Source organism: Mytilus californianus, unplaced genomic scaffold (genome assembly GCF_021869535.1).
Source record: "Mytilus californianus isolate M0D057914Y unplaced genomic scaffold, xbMytCali1.0.p SCAF_9, whole genome shotgun sequence".
Lineage (NCBI taxonomy): Eukaryota > Metazoa > Mollusca > Bivalvia > Mytilida > Mytilidae > Mytilus > Mytilus californianus.
The window spans coordinates 10,903,885-10,924,760 of NW_026262745.1; the positions used below are offsets into that span (position 1 = coordinate 10,903,885).

The 20,876-nt window shown below is 33.2% G+C and overlaps 1 protein-coding gene and 1 long non-coding RNA gene across 2 annotated transcripts in view; both read left to right on the top strand.

Annotated features, from left to right (window-relative positions):
- LOC127715782 (fibrinogen-like protein A) overlaps positions 1–20,876 on the top strand; it is a 63,926-nt gene that overhangs the window by 13,118 nt on the left and 29,932 nt on the right. The gene's annotated exons all lie outside the window — the stretch shown is intronic.
- On the top strand, positions 9,691–12,052 carry LOC127714459 (uncharacterized). Its single transcript, XR_007987740.1, has 2 exons — positions 9,691–9,826; positions 11,760–12,052. It is a non-coding gene; the product is annotated as an uncharacterized LOC127714459 (long non-coding RNA).

Here is a 20,876-nt window from a genome sequence, read left to right on the forward strand (position 1 = left end):
GGACACTGTCAATTTCCATAAATATATACGAGTCAGTCCATGCGAAAGGTACAAAAAGTCATTTTGATAAACTTTACAGGACACGTTGTTAAAGTTCATGAAAATATTTTTGAAAATAGATTTTATCCGAAAAATTTGATATTAATGTAAACATTCATAAAATTATTTATTCTGTCCCGAATTTGTCAGTTAAAAAGGAAAAAGACAAAGACACCAACTGTTAAATTCCTAAATATATTTTATCATGTAAACATCTTGAAAACTAAAACTTAACAATTTTTCACTGGTTATTTGATATTTCAAAATACATTTGTGCACATAAAATATTTATCCCTTTTGTCCCTTTTGACCCTCTGAACTTAGCCAATTAACCTAGATTAAATGTAAAATATGTTATCGTCTTAAATGTGGTGAAATGTTAGACACTCGACGTATGAAAGAAATTTCAAGTTTCTTCAAGTATTCTTTAGGAGATTGTATTTTGTATGATTTATTCGCCAGCCACCAGATCTTGGGTTTATCTGCCGCTAACAGTACGTCAGTGCTCCGTTTCGTATTACTAGGATTCTATAAATTATTCACTAAGTTACCGATATGCAACTCCACTTAATTTTCCTCATATTTTACAGGTGTTTGTTTTTATGGAGTGTCTGCTGAAAGAGTTCTCAATATCTTAGCGACTGGAAAATTCAGAACCGCTGCACCTTTAGGTGAGAACACAATAACGATTTACACCAGCTAGCCAAGAAGACTAAACAAAAATTATTCTTATTCTTACAGCAAATCATTATCTTTTTACATCGATAAACTACCTATTTTTATGGATCTATAAATTACAATGGTATTAACACAATGAAATGTCTTGCCTGTATGTAATTTTGATAAAATACAAACAATGAAATTAAAATGGCAATACTAGAACATGTAAAATACGCAAAACATTAAAGTCAATGAACAATGACATGAGATACAGGGTCAAATAAGTTCCACGAAAATGAGATATGCTAATGCTTAACGACAGTATACCAAATACCAATGACTTAGCATTAGTGAATATACTTTAACTAACATAACCGCAGATTAAACTTTAATGTATAAATTATACAAAAAATTTGAAAGTCAGTAGACCATGACTGATGGAGTGTGGTCAAAAATGTGCATGAAAATGAAACCGGCTAATGATTATACAACTATACATACCAAATATCACTGACTTACCATCGGTAGTTTTTCGTAGACTCATCCTATCGGAAACTTGAACATTTAACATAAGCAAAAATGACAAAGTCAATACACCATGATTACTTAGGGCCAGGTACAAATAATCTCCATGGAAATGAGATGTATCAATGGCGATACAAAGAGTTAACTTAAGGTCATGTATGTAAATCTTGATATCAACTTCGTTATGTTGTTAGGATGCACGTCTCATTGAAGTATATCCTACATTTTCTTTATTCTCTAGATGTATAAATATCTTTCTCTTTAATTTACTTAACAGTACATAAAGATAAAAATAAAAATAAGTTTAAAGGGCTATATGATCTAGATGATACAAAGCAGAAAAACAAGTAAAACAAATACACAGACCGGACGTGGCGGGGTATTTATACATCCCACATACGTCACAAAAAAGACACTAATAAAGTACAAATCTGAGAGTACTCAGAGTTACTGACAGCTAGTTCAAAGCCAATAACAACTAATAAAAAAGAGGGACGAAAGATACCAGAGGGATAGTCAAACTCATAGATGGAAAACAAACTGACAACGCCATGGCCAAAAATAAAAAGACAAACAGACAAATAATAGTACAAATGACACAACATAGAAAACTAAAGACTAAGCAACACGAACCCCACCGAAAACTGGGGGTGATCTGAGGTGCTCCGGAAGGGTAAGCAGATCCTGCTCCACACGTGGCACCCATCGTGTTGCTTATGTTATTACAAATCAAGTAAATAGTCTAATTCGGTAGGTCACATTCGTGAAAAGGGAAGGGTATTGTAGTTACGACATAAGGAACATATCCGATATCATCTGTGAAACGGTTATTCAATAACGGTCAACCAACTCGTGATGGCGTCCGTAAAATTTACGAAGGGATGATTTCAACTTCACCATTTGGAACTCGTGGTTTAATAGCTTCATTGTGAGCAGCAATCCTCTATCAAGGAAATCATGATAGGAAATACAAGCCCGGGAATATCGTATCAGTTGGGAGATATATACTCCGTATGCAGGCGCTGCTGGAATGTTGCTACATAGAAATGGAAAGTTCACAATTGGGAAGCTGAAATCATCTCTTTTGTCGTAAAGTTTTGTTTTCAACCGACCCTCATTGTCAATTTCTAGATGTAAGTCAAGATATGAGGCAAACTTAACTGTATCTGTAGTATCCTTTATCTCTAGTTCGATGGGATAGATTCGTTGAACATAGTCACCAAATTTTGTATTATTTAGTGAGAGAACATCATCTATATAGCGGAACGTAAAGTTAAAGGATATTGCTAACTTCTTATCTTTCTTCCTAAGAAGTTCCTGTATGAAGTCAGCCTCATAATAATAAAGAAACAAGTCGGCAAGAAGAGGGGCACAATTGGTTCCCATTGGAATTTTGACAGTCTGTTGAAAAACATCATGTATCTAAGACTAAATTTATGCTCATTTTGTTAACTTATTGCGTTATTCGTTGCAATAGTGAATGGTTGTGAGTACACTAAAAAGATCCATGGAAGATATCAAGTTCTTGTTAATGAATATTCAGTATCATTTTCACAAATAATGCATGATGGTCTTGAAGTATGGATTCTAGGTACATGTGTACTTACGTTGTTTATCATCTTAATTTCGTGTTATAGTGTTCTTTTTATTTGTCTGAACAGTTTTAACCCTTACTGTTTATTCCATTTTTGGTAATAACCTTTTGACATGGCTCGTTATTTATACATCCCGTCATTGTTTTATTGTGCTATGGTAATTTTTTTGTATTCTTGTATTGCATTTTTTCACCTTCGGGTGCGGGATTTTCTCGCTGTGTTGAAGACTCATTGGTGGCCTTCGGCTGTTTTCTGCTATTTGGTCGGGTTGTTGTCTCTTTGACACATTCTCAATTTCCATTCTCAATTTTATTTGTCTATTATAGAGTGCCTTCATGCCATTTTGTTTTTCTTTGTTGACATAGTTGTTTGTTTTTATAGTGATTAAGATAATTACACAATGTTGACTACTGCGCCTCAATTTTTTTACATTTTTACCTATTATGCCTGTTTGTTTTGCTCACACTTTGTTTTCAATATAATGGAATTTCACGGGACCATCATACAAATGAGAGGTTTAGCTAGCTATTAACCAGGTTTAATCAACCATTTTCTACATACGGGAATGCCTGGTCACAAACGTAATTGATAATAGACGCCAGAAAAACGTACCGAAGTAATTTCAAGTGTTTTTTAATGCCCTCGCCGTAGGCAACGGGGGCATTAAGTGTTACCCTTGACCGTGTGTCCGTCCTTCCGTCCGTCCCATATTCCTTTCCGCACTCTAACTTAAGTTTGTCTCATCCAAATTTTATAAAACTCATATAAAATGCTAAGAACCACAACACACAGACAGAGTCAATTAGGGTTGTTCGTCATCTACCATTCTAGAGTTATGCCCCTTTTTACCTTGGAAAATTGCAAAGCTTGAGCGGGGGCATTTGTGTCCTTAGGCACATTCTTCTTTTATTTTTAATCTGAAATCAAAAATGCTACTATCCTGATTTTCTGTTGACAGAAAAATATCATTGTCTAAATTAAAATAGAAAATGAAATAACATTCTGTAAGGGTGACTTTCAAAATGAATGTTGAAGATAAGATTAATGAATAACGGAATTTTTCGACTTTAAGAAATGATGCCAGAAGGCGTAATACAAACATTCGGACACTGTCAATTTCCATAAATATATACGAGTCAGTCCATGCGAAAGGTACAAAAAGTCATTTTGATAAACTTTACAGGACACGTTGTTAAAGTTCATGAAAATATTTTTGAAAATAGATTTTATCCGAAAAATTTGATATTAATGTAAACATTCATAAAATTATTTATTCTGTCCCGAATTTGTCAGTTAAAAAGGAAAAAGACAAAGACACCAACTGTTAAATTCCTAAATATATTTTATCATGTAAACATCTTGAAAACTAAAACTTAACAATTTTTCACTGGTTATTTGATATTTCAAAATACATTTGTGCACATAAAATATTTATCCCTTTTGTCCCTTTTGACCCTCTGAACTTAGCCAATTAACCTAGATTAAATGTAAAATATGTTATCGTCTTAAATGTGGTGAAATGTTAGACACTCGACGTATGAAAGAAATTTCAAGTTTCTTCAAGTATTCTTTAGGAGATTGTATTTTGTATGATTTATTCGCCAGCCACCAGATCTTGGGTTTATCTGCCGCTAACAGTACGTCAGTGCTCCGTTTCGTATTACTAGGATTCTATAAATTATTCACTAAGTTACCGATATGCAACTCCACTTAATTTTCCTCATATTTTACAGGTGTTTGTTTTTATGGAGTGTCTGCTGAAAGAGTTCTCAATATCTTAGCGACTGGAAAATTCAGAACCGCTGCACCTTTAGGTGAGAACACAATAACGATTTACACCAGCTAGCCAAGAAGACTAAACAAAAATTATTCTTATTCTTACAGCAAATCATTATCTTTTTACATCGATAAACTACCTATTTTTATGGATCTATAAATTACAATGGTATTAACACAATGAAATGTCTTGCCTGTATGTAATTTTGATAAAATACAAACAATGAAATTAAAATGGCAATACTAGAACATGTAAAATACGCAAAACATTAAAGTCAATGAACAATGACATGAGATACAGGGTCAAATAAGTTCCACGAAAATGAGATATGCTAATGCTTAACGACAGTATACCAAATACCAATGACTTAGCATTAGTGAATATACTTTAACTAACATAACCGCAGATTAAACTTTAATGTATAAATTATACAAAAAATTTGAAAGTCAGTAGACCATGACTGATGGAGTGTGGTCAAAAATGTGCATGAAAATGAAACCGGCTAATGATTATACAACTATACATACCAAATATCACTGACTTACCATCGGTAGTTTTTCGTAGACTCATCCTATCGGAAACTTGAACATTTAACATAAGCAAAAATGACAAAGTCAATACACCATGATTACTTAGGGCCAGGTACAAATAATCTCCATGGAAATGAGATGTATCAATGGCGATACAAAGAGTTAACTTAAGGTCATGTATGTAAATCTTGATATCAACTTCGTTATGTTGTTAGGATGCACGTCTCATTGAAGTATATCCTACATTTTCTTTATTCTCTAGATGTATAAATATCTTTCTCTTTAATTTACTTAACAGTACATAAAGCAAAGGACTGTTCAGACCTCGACCCTTAACATGACACTAGTGGTGTGTATAGAATATACCCAACTGCCGGAATGGGATTCGAGGTTTATTGTGATATGACGACCGACGGTGGGCGCTGGACAGTAAGTTAGCCGCTAATGTAAACTTTTACATATTTTTAGAATAGGTAGGAAAACATTAATTTGGATTTTTAACATACGATTGATGTATCATTAATGCACGCTAGACGCCTAAGGTAAAGACAAAAAAAGCAAAATAGAAGCGTTTTATAACAGCATAATGATTTAGAAGTATGTAACACTCCCAAACGTGTCCACCCCCCCCCCCCCCCACCCCCACCCCCCCCCCCCCCCCAAACGTGTCCGATTCCCCCAAACGTGTCTATTCTCCCCAAACTTGTCCGTAATATTCAATATGGCCCAAACGTGTCCGATTTCAAAACCCCAAAACGTGTCCGATAATTGTTATTCGCCAAAACGTGTCCACTATTAAACGCCAGAACGTCTCACGTCTTTTAGCGCCAATACATGTATGTTCTACTGAATAAAATCAATAACGTTTACGGCAATTCTATGATGGGGGAAACAGTTGATGAGGTAGTAATTTATTAGCATTAGTTTGTTCAATGCCGGTTGTTAATGATTATCATAATTGCAAATTTAATATGTAACATATGAATTAACTTTTGACTGAATTTGCTTATTGTCCAGTTGCAAGTATTTCATGCTCATTTAGAGCGAACATACAAATATTTCTGGTGCAGTTGAATTAATCGTTTACTATGTAAATTATGTGTTACTAATAAACTCCGATGATGCCTTTTATAAAATCCGACGGCGGGCTTTCAGCAGAATTGACGTCCCTTTTTTTCAACAGTTCTGATATTTGAAAAGCTCTTCAAATCAAAAACTGGTTTTCAGGTTTTTTTAATGAGTTTTAGGTTTCGAGCATCACTAAAGACACACGAACAAGAAAAATAACGTCCAGTGCCAAATATTTCATGCATTATTTGAACGACATCATGTTAACAATAAAAACTGTAGATAACTTCTATTATCATACCGGACATTTAGGATTGGGCCTAAATTTTTACGGTTATTCGGGATTAACACTAGTTGGGATTTTAATCTAAAAAATTTAAGAGCGAGTAAAGACCAATTTTTTAATGACTTCAGTAAGAAACTACTTCAGTCTCTGTTATGTTATAGAGGCCGTTTTAAATAAAAGTTGCGGAAATTTAAAAAAAAAAAGTTGCCTTCCAATATACAACTGGTGGCACCGTGAAAGAGTGAAATGCAACAAAGGTTTCAATGCGCAGAGAATGGGACATTCTCCCTACACGAGATATCTGATTTAAGATCTACAATTTAACTGAGCATGGCTGCTTACATTTACATCCAACATAGCCGAACGGACGCCCCCACTTTTAACCAGGTTATACTGCCGGTTTAAATTAGACCTACAGTAATTTATTTCTATTTTTTAATGAAATAGTAAAATGAGTATACGTTATTGAAAAAAGCAATAACCAAATAACCTACGTATTTATAATATGGACACGAATGATAGTTCCAGTAAAAGAAAAAAATTAAGCTTGATATGGACACGTTTGGGGGATTGGGCACGTTTGGGTGTTCATTAGAAAATGGACACGTTTGGGCGTTTAGACAAATGACAAGCTTTGGCGCCCTTTTACATTTAGACATGTTTTGCAGTTCAGTTTGGGGGAAGGACACGTTTCTGAGTGTTACATATATATCCCTAAATATTAAATTTATGTATGTATTTATTCAATAGTCGTACGGTATTATGCAAAGAACGTTTTAAACGGTTTTCACAACGACTTAGACAATGATGCATTATTATAAACATATTGCCCTTGGATGAAGGTGTTAATCACCCTAACACATGGCTTTTTTTTATTATACTAAATGCCTTGTGATACAAATGTACACTATGCTATTAGAAAGACAATTGTAAAAAAATAGTCATGAATTAAGATAGTTTACTAATAACAATTACAAAACGACGGAAATGATGTAAAAATAAGAATCGGCTTAGCGGGTGTTAATTTTAGGTATTATCACTATTGGTGGGCGGGGCTTATGAAAGGTTAGTGAAAATAAACAAATGCCGCGTGTCCAATGAAATGAATGGATAATATAAAAAATTTGCATAAAGTATAATTATACTTGATAATAAATGCATTTTTAAGTTCCATCTTATCCTACCCTGTATCAGATGCACTATCTCGTCCCTAGTTGCGTATTTTAAAGATATTCAACTTAGATTTTTGCACTTTTACTTTCAAACAAAACTTTTAAGTAAGCCTTAGAAAGAAATTATAACAGCAATAACGGATTTTGAAAAAAGGAGGAGTGACCAACTATTAGTAAGAGGATGGAGGTACAAATCAGAAAAAAAAATGTGCCAAAAACAACGGAACCCAAAATAGGACTTTCAAAATGTTTATGCATTTTCAACAACAAACTCGCTTTCATATATTATTTCTTGAAATTTATACATAGAATTTAACAAAATATGTAATGACGTTATACAAATTAAATGTTTCTTTTCGGATACACGGCATTCTGATATATCTTTTACATTTCAAGGTTCTTATCAGACGAATGGATGGTTCTCAGGTCTTCAATAAAAAATGGTTAGAATATGAAAATGGCTTTGGAGACTTAAATCGGGAATTTTGGTAAGGTAAGTCATGCATGATACTTTAATTTTTCTATTATTGTTTTTATGGGTATAACATATTTTTTTTACCATTCGCTTCTTTCATTTCGTTCCCGTTATGAGACATTTAAGTAAATAACAATTTACCATAGTACACTTTATCATATATGTAGTGGTATCATTCACTGTTTTCTAATTACCTGTTATTTTGTATCGAGAATATGACAACATTGTTAGAATATCATAAGGTGTTAGTTAATATAAAGATACTCTCAAAGTTCACTGTTGTTATCTGTAAATGCGTGTTTACAATTAAGTGCTCCACAACTATTCCCTTACAAACATTTGTGAAATGCACAACGCGTAAAATAAAACTCTAAAAAGTTATATACCTTCATTGTATATAACAGATTAAGAGAAAATAGTTAATGGAACGGCAAAATATGATAAAGTGTGATACACTAACAGAACATAATACTATTGTTTATTATATGTTCCGGGTTTGTGAAAATCTGTGAAATATAATAGATAAACTTAATCAATCAACTTTTCTAATATAATCAATTAAATTCTAAGTAACAAATATGGTTGTAAATACAATCTTTCTGTACATACTTGAAGCACTTCTGTTTATATAATTAATGACGTCATATGTAAATTTCATAATTGTAGATTCCATAAGTAATCTACACGATTCTTAAACAATATGTATGATAACTACATGTAATTCTTGTATGTAAGTGTGTCCTATTAAAAGAGGGAGCATAATGGAATGAAAATTGTTCCAAGTAAGCATGACGATGATTCACGAGAAGATTCATTTTGTTCGTTCCTGTATAGTGTGATCTTTTCGGGTTTATCTTTGACGACCTTATATAAATGGTTCAAATAAAAACAGCTATGAAAATCAATTTCTCTTGTCATGGGTTCCATGATAGAGTGTTTACAAGAAAGCTATTTAACCAAGAATCCCTATTGGTAATTTGTCGTCATCCCTTTGAAAGTTAAACAGATGTCATCGTGATATTTTTGACTTTTATAACATGTCGTAAGCGCGATCCCGGCTTATTTTCCTTAAATGTGACACCTTGCCCCTTTTGATGTTTCCCTGTTTTAAATAATAATTCCTTTAATATTTTGGTTACTTTTGGTATTTAATGAAATTGGTGTCTAATGAACAGCCACAACATATCCGTCCCTTTACTATTGTTGTATGTATAATTTGTTATGATTAAATCTATAAGTATAATACCAAATTCTTTGAGGTACACTTGTTTGTATTTGCAATATTACTTCAAACACTTAAACATTAGTTATGTAATAGAGGATAAAATAATATTGTTTTGCTTTTAAGTCATCTTAAAATTATCTTGTCATTTCCATAATTTTAATATAAATCAAATTGGCAAAAGTGTAAACCTGTTGGTTCTTTTTCTGTTTTGATTTGTTCGTTCCAGACCATTGTTTTTTTTCTAATCTTGGGAAGGATGGATATCTTCAAACACATAGCCTAGACACATAATAAAAGAGAATAAATCGAAAGAAAAGTTTGTTTTATAGGAAACAAATATAGCAAATACAGAAATGAGAGTGGACATGGAAAATTTCAAAGGAGAAAAGAGGTATGCAAAATACTCAACATTCAAGGTTGGAGATGCTGGGTCGAAATATAAACTGACAATTGGTGGATTTTCGGGAAATGCTGGTAAGAAGGATTAGAAAAACATCAAGCTCAATACAAATTTACCTAGATTCCTTTAAATTGCATGTTATGTGCGAAATCTGGCTTAATCCATAATTGCTTGGGGTTAGAAAAACTTGGTGTTTTTACAGTGTTGTTTCCATTTTGTTTACCCTTGTACTTGTACTTATATTTAACTTAACTTGTACTTAATCGAGAAAGTGAACACTATATATGGTATGTACTATTATCTACAAACAATTTTTATCGGCGTTTTAGTCAATATACTAAAACGTTTTTGTAAACGTCATTGTCAAATTTACTATCAACTGCAATTTTCTGTTCGCGTCTTGGTTAGATTTATTTGTATGTTTGTTTGAATTTTTAAGTCAGTTATGTTGTAAATCTGAAATGCATATTTACACAGTTTTTGCTGCTGGGTACCAATAATTGTGACATTAACCTTACAATGTCTGTCTGGGTTGCTCACCAAAGTTTGGCAATGTAACGGAATTATGAACAACTGTCATACAAGTGGGAGGTGTAACTAGCTATTAAACCAGGTTTAACTCACCATTTTCTTCGGAATATGCCTGTACCTTGTCAGAAATACGAAAGTTGTGTTCCACTCGATCCGTTGGTTGATAACGTTTGATTTAGTCAGTTTTTGTGGACTTCCCCTTTTTGAATTTACCTTGGAGTCCGGTATTTCGTTATACTTTAAATCTATTTGGAGAATTTAGCCTTGATAATAGAATGGTAATTGAAAACAATTAAGTTGGAATTTGGTGAATGATAAAGACACGGTATGATATGCGATTAGCACGATTCCTTATATGTCGGACATATGCACAATTACAATTTGTTGATATCGCTACATCTGAATATGAGTGGCCGTTCATGTCATTTGCGCGATTATATACGCGTATAAAATTATATACGCGTATATAATCGCGCAAATGACATGAACGGCCACTCATATCTGAGACTTGACAAAATATTTACACTTCCAACACTGCGTTGTATACGTAAGGTAAAGTTTTAAATTTCCTTATTCTCGAATCCAGAAATGTTCTATTTGTAAACAGCAGTTAGTACTAAATACGGGACAGTAGTTGAATGATAAATTTACTTTATAATCCTGACCTAGCTTCATAGCAGCAAAGGCATTATTAGGCTGGCTAGTGTTTATATGGAAATTTATCATTTTATGGATCAATGACATTGCACCGGTGATCATGCATTCTTTTGTTCTGTCTTTGTCATATTTCAACATGGCCGACATAGATTTGTCTACGACGAGTACATTCTATACAATTGGCAACAGTACAATTCCGATCCGTATGACTACATGTTTTATAACATTTGGTGGTTTAGTTTGAAAACAAATACCAGTAATTGATTATCACAGGTTAAAAGTCGTATTTTGTCATTGAAATGTCCAAAAGTTTTACAGTTCAGGGTCGAATATAAAACATAATGGTCTGCATTTTCGTATTACAAGGAGGAATCTGAAAACTGAACATAAGTCGATTTCATAACATCTTTTAAGATGGTCTTAGGAACACCTATTTTATTCTGGATTTTTGTGTCCTAAACAACATCCGATATACAATTTTTTTTTAATTTTGGCGAAGTGCCATCCATTATACCGATACCATATCCACTATGTGACTTGAAGTTAAGCTACCGGGCTTGTAGAGTCCTCGGGCAGATACTCCGTCCTCTCGTGGTGATAGATAAGATTCAACAGTAGTGCACCGATGTTCAAATATCGCAAATCCATTTGAACATACTAACCAATTTAACAACTAAAGTAATAGCAAAAACAGTCGACCAGGTAAGAATCTTCTGCTATGGAAAATGCCAAATTGGCTCCTATTCTACAAGGTTCCAAATTTAGTAACAGATACATGTTCTACCAACAACACTAAATTACGTCATTTTCATGTTCCAGGCGATGCATTTCCACATCACAATGGAATGAAGTTCACAACACCTGACCAAGACAATGATCTTGCGAATTTCAATTGTGCGGTACACTTTAGCAGAGTTGGTGGTGGGTGGTGGTTCGGTAAATGTGACAACGTCTGCTTCACATTTTCATATGCAAACAACAAGAAAGGTCTGACTGGAGAAAATCTTATACAGTGGGCATATTGGAAAGGTTCCGAATATTCTCTGAAATATGCTGCCATGATGATTCGAAGAGGTTAATTTATTGATGAGAAAAATAAATATTGAATCCTTTTTTGCATTTCACTTAATTCGCAGTATTTTCAAGACTAAATTAAAAAAAAAGGATTATTTTACTGCAAGTAAACGTATCTTCCTTTAAAGTTACTTTGTTTTCACTATCAAGAAAACATAGTTTTTGCTTCGCTCTTTGTCACTTAAAATAATACATTTTGATGCTCAGGTACCTTTTTATCGACATATTTGATCGTAGGAATTGCAATGAATTATGGGGATACATTTAAGAATGAAACGTTGGAGGCAATAAGATGGACAGTCGGTATTTAGAGAATTCGATCTTAAATTTTGTAAAAGAGTGGCGGAAGATACTAAAGGGATACTTTATTTGAAGACAAACAGACAACGCCATGGCAAAACGAAAAACGATGAAAATCATACGAACAGGTGTAACAGTATAATAAGGTCTTCCCACTTTTCCATGGAAAGACCTATTGATTTTGTTCTGATTATTAGGTCTTTCCACTTTTCCGTGGAAAGACCTATTGATTTTGTTCTGATTATTAGGTCTTTCCACTTTTCCGTGGAAAGACCTTTTGCTTTTGTTATGATTATTTTTTTTTCTTCCGCCTAATTTTTTTCTTGCACTGTTTTGGTGTTTCAAATTATGTCGCATATATATATTTGATATATGATATCGAACAGTTAATGCGCTTTTGAAACTGACACCGCATAACCGAACACTTTTCTTTGAAAGAGTTATCTCCCCGAACACTGTTTTTCTTGGTCAAAGGTCAAGGTCATGTTCTAAATTTTGATTTTGGCTTATTACCACTTATTTTCAGAAATCGTATAAGATATCGACAAAATGTTTTTACAGAATTGTTAGTTGCGTCATGCTGTAACACATGACTTTTGGTTGAAAGATTACGTAGACATTTAAGGTAGCACAAAACAAAGATTTTTTTACTTCCAATCTCCAACCTTTAAAATGATGTTACTTTCTTATGACTGCATACAAATTAATAAAAGAGGTATATATATATAGATAAAAGATTAACCTTTTAAATGAATGCAATATTTTTGTTATGCAATCATTATGAAATCAATTATTATGCAATTAATGGCAAAATCTTGGTCAGTTCACTTGAATGAATTTAGCTCTGACATCTCTATAACTACACAAGAAATTTTAACGTTATCTTAATCAACACAGCAGGAGCTACAAAAAGATGTCTCAAATTATCGCTATCGTATTCCATTCTCTCATAAATCTGTAATTAGTGTAAACATCTTTACCACATAAAAGTAGAGATTATTTGATTAGGTGTAAAATTTGATCTATACATTCTATCCAAAATCTGAGACACGCTTTTGTAGATAATGGCTCTAGGAACAACATATTATAAAATCAACCCTCTCGGGGTATCCATGCAGAAGCTAATTTCAATTGAAAGTGGAAATTTATTGTAAAATTTTGTAGACACAGTTAAAATTATAATTAATTACATAATTGTTGTATAATACTAACATTGCATAATTTGAAAGAGTAATCTGTTAGCTATCTATAAATACCACTTTTATAAATTTTCAAGCATTATAAAGAAAGTTACAGCATTTTAAAACTGGGGAGTTGGAGGTATAAAATCTTTGTATTGTGCTACCTTAATGGGAGTTTTCTTCCCTCTTATATTTAAAATTAGCTGTATGGTGATATAACTCATAAACCATATATAGTAGAGACCTAGGGTCTTTTGATTTGAAGTCCTTGTTGTATGACCTTGAAATTGGGGTCAAGGTTAAATTTTGATAAGTCGTTCTAGATTTTGATGCTCTTACTTCTAATTGGTTCAAGATAAAGTCAAAGGGTATTTTACATTGGGTTACAGATATATGACCTTGAAAAAGGTCAACCGGAAGTAGCCAGATTTGCAATATTTTTATATACAATTTACTAGAACTTATACTTTTGACTTATACTAGTGTGAAGTAAGGTTCGAATGTAACCGCAAGTAGCATTTTGTAAACCGGAAATACCTTCTTATCTCCCTTATTTTCAGCAAAAGTATATAAAAACCATATATTTTCAGAATCAGCATAAGTTAAGCTATTATCTGACACCAGAATTGACATTCTAAACCATAATTGAATATTTTCCTGTTTAGATATGTCTATTTGAGGTGGAAAGACCTTCAAATGTTCTCTGAACAATCGGTTTTTAACTATTAGGTCTTTCCACTTCTCCGTGGAAAGACCTATTGATTTTGTTCTGATTATTAGGTCTTTCCACTTTTCCATGGAAAGACCTATTGATTTTGTTCTGATCATTATTTTTTTTCCCGCCATTTTTATTTCATGTGAGAAGATTTTATTGCCCAAGATGTCGCTTAGATATGTGGTATATGATATCGAACAGTTAATATGCTTTTAAAACTGACACCGTTTAACCGAACACTTTTCTTTGTAAGAGTTATCTCCCCAAACACTGTTTATCTTGTGATCGTTTCGTCTTCGCAACCGTAAAAGAAACCGACAAATTTATTTTCCCAAATTGCTCGTTTTATCCTCAGGATGTCGAAAAAAATCTTTTGACCGAAGCGATCCGGAGACTCCATATGAGAGTTATTTCCCTTTATGTATTTGATATAAGTGATATGAATTTGTAACTGGTACAATCTTGCTCTTCGTTGTTTATATGTCCACGCGCGACATATAAACAACGAGGAGCAAGCGCGGAGATTTAATTTTAATTAGATTGTAACTGGTAAATCTTAATTGATAGAGACCTGGGCTCTTCTGATTTGAGGTCCTGGGTCCACCAGAAAGAAAATGAGGTCAAGGTCAAAGGTCAGCGTCATGTTCTAAATTTTGACTTTTACTCCATTTGGTTTCTACTCAGAATGAGTTATAGATATCGACAAAAAAAATTAAAAAAAATTGTTAGTCTCAAAATGGTACTCATCATTTTATTGATGAGTGAAATAGTCAGGTCAACAAATTGACTAATTATAACTTCAAACTATGCAGCTTTCATTATAAACATGTGTCTTATCTCAATCAATCAATCAACCAACGAACGAACCAACCAGGTTCCCGCCATCTATCCCCCCCTTATATTTTTTTTGAGGGATCACAATTCTATTGAATTGAAAATCGCCTTCTGTCCCGTAAATATTACTGTAAAAGTGCATCCGATACATGTACACACATCTAAAATAGAAATCCGTCCTGCAAAAATCTGAACCAGTTCATATATTTTTTCTGAAAATAATCGATAAACGTCTTGTTAAACTACACACTATAAAATTTCACAAAGGCATGCATTACACAAAAACTCTTAATCAAGGATCAAACATCAATTTACCTGTAAATAAAAGATAACTAAATCCGTTAGCACAATGTTTATACGTATGACCTGTCCTAACGACGTCTCCATCTGCAAAGGATCAGTTTGACTATATAATATAAATAAGATGATGTGATATGAGTGCCAATGAGACAACTATCCATCCACGTCTCAATGTGTAAAAAGTGAACAATTATAGGTCAAAGTACGGCTTTCAACACGGAGCCTTGGCTCACACCGAACAGCAAGCTATAAAGGGCCCCAAAAAGACTAGTGTAAAACAATTCAAACAGGAAAACCAACTGTCTAATCTATATAAAAAAAAAGAGAAACGAGTAACACTTATGAACCACACCAACAAACGACAACCACTGAAAAACAGGCTCCTGACTTAGGACAGGTGCACAAAAATGTAGGGGGTTTAAACGTTTTAACAGGCGCCAACCTTCACCCTAACCTGAAACAGTGGTATAACATAACAACATAAAAAGACACACAATAAAATATCAATTAATGTATATCAAATGTATATGTGCTTGGTGACGTCACAATCACATCATCTTCAGCGCGTGCTACCTTAAATAAAACAGGGGTTTTCCCCCATTCGAATAGAATTTAAAATGTACACCTAAATTTTACAAAAGTAAAGATCGAGGTCCGATTACCTTACAAAACTGAAAAACAATGCACAAACAACAAATAAATAAAACATTAAGTCCGAGGTTTCGTAGGGAATAGAGAAAATTTATCAAGGAAAGATGCCAGGATTTTTTTTAATAAGGGCATCCGGGTCGTCGGTATCGCTGCGCGGGATGTATAAATACACAGCCACGTTTGGTCAGAATGGGGCCGTTAAATTCGATGCCTCGCAAACAACCAACCAATCAATCATTTATGCATGCATGCCGCAATTCCTTTTTTCGCTAATTCCTAGAGGCCAAGTCTCATGAGTTTAACAGGGAATCTAGGCCCTCAATCCCTTTTTCGCTAGTTCCTAGAGGCCCAGTCTCACGTGTTTAACAGGGGATATAGGCTGTCAAATCCTTTTTAGCTTGTTCCTAGAGGCCTGGTCCCTTGTGTTTAATCAGTCATTCAACCAACCAACCAACCAACCAACCAAACAATCAACCAATCAATCAAACAAGCAACCAATCAATCAACTATGTTTTGAAGGGAAAAGAACGTCAACAATTGTTTTTCAAACAATTGATTTATATTTTTTATTTAATTTCTTCTTATTAATTTTTCAATCAATTATACAAGCAACCAATCAATCAACTATGTTTTGAATGGGAAAGAACGTCAGCAATTGTTTTTCAAACAAATGATTGATATTTTTTATTTAATTTCTTCTTATTAATTTTTGCAAAATTTCAGCTTCAGCTATTTCATAAAAAAATCGAAAGCTTATTCTGAAAGGAAGAAACCACAAAGTTTTACCACCTGATCGATTGGTTATTGTTTATTGCTTGCTTATGCTTAACGTCTAGTGGCAACTATTTCATGCATATTCAGGTCGACAGTGTTACCATTTGTACATCTGGTGCATTTGTAAGCCCTTAAATACAGTCTAGGTGACAAGTTTATACTTAATTACTCATCTTTATTTAGTTTTCTAAATAACAAAACATCATTTCATGTCCTTAAACGGACTACAGAGCTAGTGGGTCTATCGTATCTTTAATAACTATTTGACATTTCATATGTATTCTACTAGATCGTAATGAATTTGTCAAACTATTCACTATTGGGCCCGAGTTGTGCCTGGGTATAAATAGAGATCTCTTTTCCATTATGCTTTTTTAGATGAATTTCTCCTGCCAACTTTCATCGTTTGTTCATTATTTCTACTAAGTTCGTCTTATATAAATTTCGTGTCATAATTTCTTTGGCAAATTCTTAAAATGAGACTGGAGAGGGATTAAGTGCACCCGAGTTCATTTCTGCTTTTTTTTCTCGTTTTTTTTTGTGCGATTTGTTTTGATCAAACTGGTTTTCTGTGAAGTGATTTGTGGACTATTGTTTGTTTTTTTTTCTTTTTATTGTTACTTCCGAAAATCTGTCCTTCTGCGAATACTTTATTATCCGTTTCGTAGAAAAATTAAAGTACAGAAGTTGTGCTCAAACGTCATTAATATTTTAAAAGCTCGATAAATCTTTGCATTTTCTTAATTCAACGAATTAATCGATGCCTTATCTTATAGTTTACACGCAAATGCAGTGCTCATTTTCATTTTTCGCTGCCACTGGATGTTGAAAAACGCATCAAAGATACAAAAAAAAAAACACAATTACACAATGAACCAAATGACTGAAAAGAAAAATAACATTTGTAACCAATTTGATGAATGTACATGAAACAATCTAACTTATAGTTGGTTTCCGGAAATATCAAAGATGTGAATATTATAATTGTTATATGCATAGCTCGTTTGTGCTGTCATTCAATGAACCTCTTGTCCTACAATTTTCTCCTTATGCTGGTAACGATTTCTCTCATGGATGTACACATGTTCGACAGTAAGAGTCAATCGGTAAAGACAGGAAGGCCTCGGGTTTTAATCATGCATTCCTTTGAAAAAAATATCACAATTAAGTCGTCAAAATGGTGTGTTAACAAGTGAGTTTTCAAACCACCAAGCCGTACGCAAATAGAAAGATTTTTCATATCTGATAATGTAAGTGTATTTACATTATACTTAGCAATGTGCAACTGAACAAAGCTCGTCAGCTGTTTCGGTTCTTATACATCCTTGGCTTTCACATATTCGGCTTTGAGAATTCTAATGAGTTTTTATCCATAAAAACACATTAAATTTATAAAATGTTCTTTCATTTTGTTTCGCACTGACACATGAAATAAATGGAGAAATACTCCTCACATATGCAAGTTTCCAATTACTTTGATTGTCGCTGGAGTAGTACATATAGCTTTTGTTTTCGTTCTAAAACCAATCGTCATGGCCTGCAAGTGACGCAGAAAGTTCAGAACAATCTATTGATAGTGAATTATTTCTTATATACGAATTTTCAAATTAAACGTAACTTACGCAATTAATATTATTTGGATATGTCGGCTTAATCTAATGATTTCATTCGTTTAAAGTTAGAGTCAGCTGATATGAATTTCATATGATTTAAAGAGGCAGTATATACGGCTGTCACCAAACATGGATTGTAATTTCATTCAAGATTATAGTACAATTTGTATATAAAATAAGAATGAAAGATTTATCGGTGCAAATCTTTTTTTTTTCTTCAGAAATTTTCAATTTCATTCAGATCCACAGAGAAATTTAACACCTACAATATATGGAAGAATGATGAATTGAAGAAATAATATGATAATCTTTTCCCTTCTTTCAACCCATTTCATTTTTTAACGCACATAATGGCATCGCATTATGCTTTGTCTTATGAGATTGTTTATGGTTGATATTTTCAAGATTCTCTGTGGTTTGAATATTTAATTCCAGTTTTTTAATTTCATTTGCCAAAGCATTTTGCTCTATATATGTTTTTCTGTCTGTTTATATGATGCAAAGAAAATTGTTTTACCCCTAATTTATGTCAATGATGTTTCTAAGAACAGTTGATCCTTTATTGAAAAATAAATATCTTAGCAATCCATCTGATCTAGGGTGTCTCTAATTCATACTTAAGTTGCATATTGATCCTTATTCTGTTTTTGTTTTTTCTTTGAAAGTTTCAACATGTTCTATATCATACAGTAATTTATTATGAAATTTCCATTAACCCTTCCAAATATTGAAATCACTTATTTTAAAGTGTAAAACTATAGGTAAGTGATTAGATCTATACCTTTTTTGAATATCTACTTCTTTTATGTTTTGATGAAAACTCGGAGATACAGGAAAAACGTCAAGCCTAGCTTGTATCAGTGGGAATATTTTTCTCCGGTATATCGGTTTTTATCTGGGTAGAATTCCCGAAAGGAACGCTTAGATCATAAGTGTCAATAAGTGCAAAGACTTTTGATCTCGCTCGCAGATTATTTATATTTTTGATAGTTCAAGTGTCTAATGCTTGATTTTGGAGTAAGTTAAAATCTCCAGTTAAAATAACTTGTTGGTAGTTAAAATTTTCTATTACTAGTATTTCTATTTTATAGTGCAAATCTATACGTTCTTTTCACTATAATTTACTTTTTATCAAGAAGTTAAAATTTCATCGATTCTTCAAAACTCATCTCAAAAACCCGCCCGTATTTATATGACCCTCGACTTACCTCATAAATTCACAGGCTTACACACTTCTATTGAACAAGAACATGTGTTTATCAATACAAAATGATATCGTGGTATACCGAAAACTTTGACGAATTCGACTAACAAAGAGATCGTGTATAAGGTTTATCCGAGATATGACAGGACCTTGAAAAATAGAGGGAAAGAGTATTATGTGAAGACGAGTTTAAAGAGGTCTCAATCAACCTGAATTAGAAAGGAGTTGCAAAAACCTCATCTGAATGTGCGTAACAGATTAATGACTAGTACGTCAATTAGTACAGTCAATATCATTAAAAATAGAAATTTCAAATAATTTTATACTTACAATTACCCCTTGAGAGCGTCACTACTCTAAATATAACTTCGGATCGATTTATGTACGATACTTTAAAAGCGACAATTTCATAGTAGGCACTATGTGTTAGAATTTGTATAAATCTATTTACATGAAGCCTGATAACACATTTCATGAAACTCTTATTTGTACATGTGGAGGTTTCTTAACAAAACTGCCGAAGGTCGGTAGTTGTCTCCGGGCACTCCGGCTTCCTCCACCAATGAAAACTAACCGCCATGGAATAGCACAATAGTGCTGAAAGTGGCGTTAAACACCAATCAATCACTCAACTATTCCTTAACAAAATGCAACAGATCTTTCATACATGACCAGAATGTATTAGATTATACAAGTATTCGGTAAACAGAAAGTTATGGATGGATAAATATCAAACCAAACCACACGATAAAGCATGTTCAAATGAAACCAGACTCACCAATTTCTGGTAGCTCCGATTTGTAGTTCTTGAGAAAAGAGCGACGTAAATTTCATAAATGGCCATTATGTGTTGGAATATATATATATATAGAGAGAGATAAACAGTAATTAGGATCCATGAATCTAAAATCACATCACATTGAATAACATGTTCTCATGTAGCCTGATAACAAATCTCTGGAAGCTCTTATCTGTAGTTCTTGAGAGAAAAATGCAACGGAAATTTCATGGGACTGACGAGCATACGGACGGACTGATATAAGGACGGTGGGACGGACGGACAAAATGATATAAGGACAGACGAACAGGGATAAAACAGTCTCCTTTTAGTGAAAGTATAAAGAATTCCAATACTGAAGTGAATTTGGAGTCATTATTACTTGTCGCATATGCGAACAGAGAGCTTGTATGGCTTATATATTAAGGTCTATGGTTTCCTGATGAAGGTAAATCCGGAAAATTGCTTTTGATGCACAATATCTATGTATTTTTATTTTCATTTAGTGAAAG